This window comes from Trachymyrmex septentrionalis, unplaced genomic scaffold, assembly GCF_001594115.1.
Source record: "Trachymyrmex septentrionalis isolate Tsep2-gDNA-1 unplaced genomic scaffold, Tsep1.0 scaffold200, whole genome shotgun sequence".
Taxonomy (NCBI): Eukaryota; Metazoa; Arthropoda; class Insecta; order Hymenoptera; family Formicidae; genus Trachymyrmex; species Trachymyrmex septentrionalis.
In genome coordinates, this window is record NW_017305181.1 from 30,260 (window position 1) to 30,804 (window position 545).

Here is a 545-nt window from a genome sequence, read left to right on the forward strand (position 1 = left end):
AGAAAGTTCTTTATGAAAGTGCAACTGTTTCGAGAGGGGCCTATTGTAACCACGTTATTTTTTTCTAGATAGGGAGATGATGACAGACAATGAAAAAATGTAACGTTTATCTGTGCTTTTTAAAATAGGATTTTTTACGTAATATGATTTCTCTATAATCATTCTGCATATACAAGGTTTAAGTCAGAAATTAAAAAAAACCAATATTATAGGTACATTTTTTTTATACATATAATTGGCATGACACATGAAATATCTCGTAAACTATTAATTTTCTAATAATCGTAATATCTAAATATTTTTATAAATGGAATAATTAGATAAATCAGGTGTAATGAAACATATACTTGTTTGTTTAACAAAATTATTCATTGAATCTACGTATTTTTTTTGTAAAACTTTAATAAATAGACGACCTTTTGCCAATTTCGATAATCTTGACATACTCGTATATTGATAAGGTCGTAACTCTAAGTGATCTACAAATATTTTAATTGTCGCTTGCCCTTCTTTAAAAAGCTATTATCAAATAAAGTTGATAATAT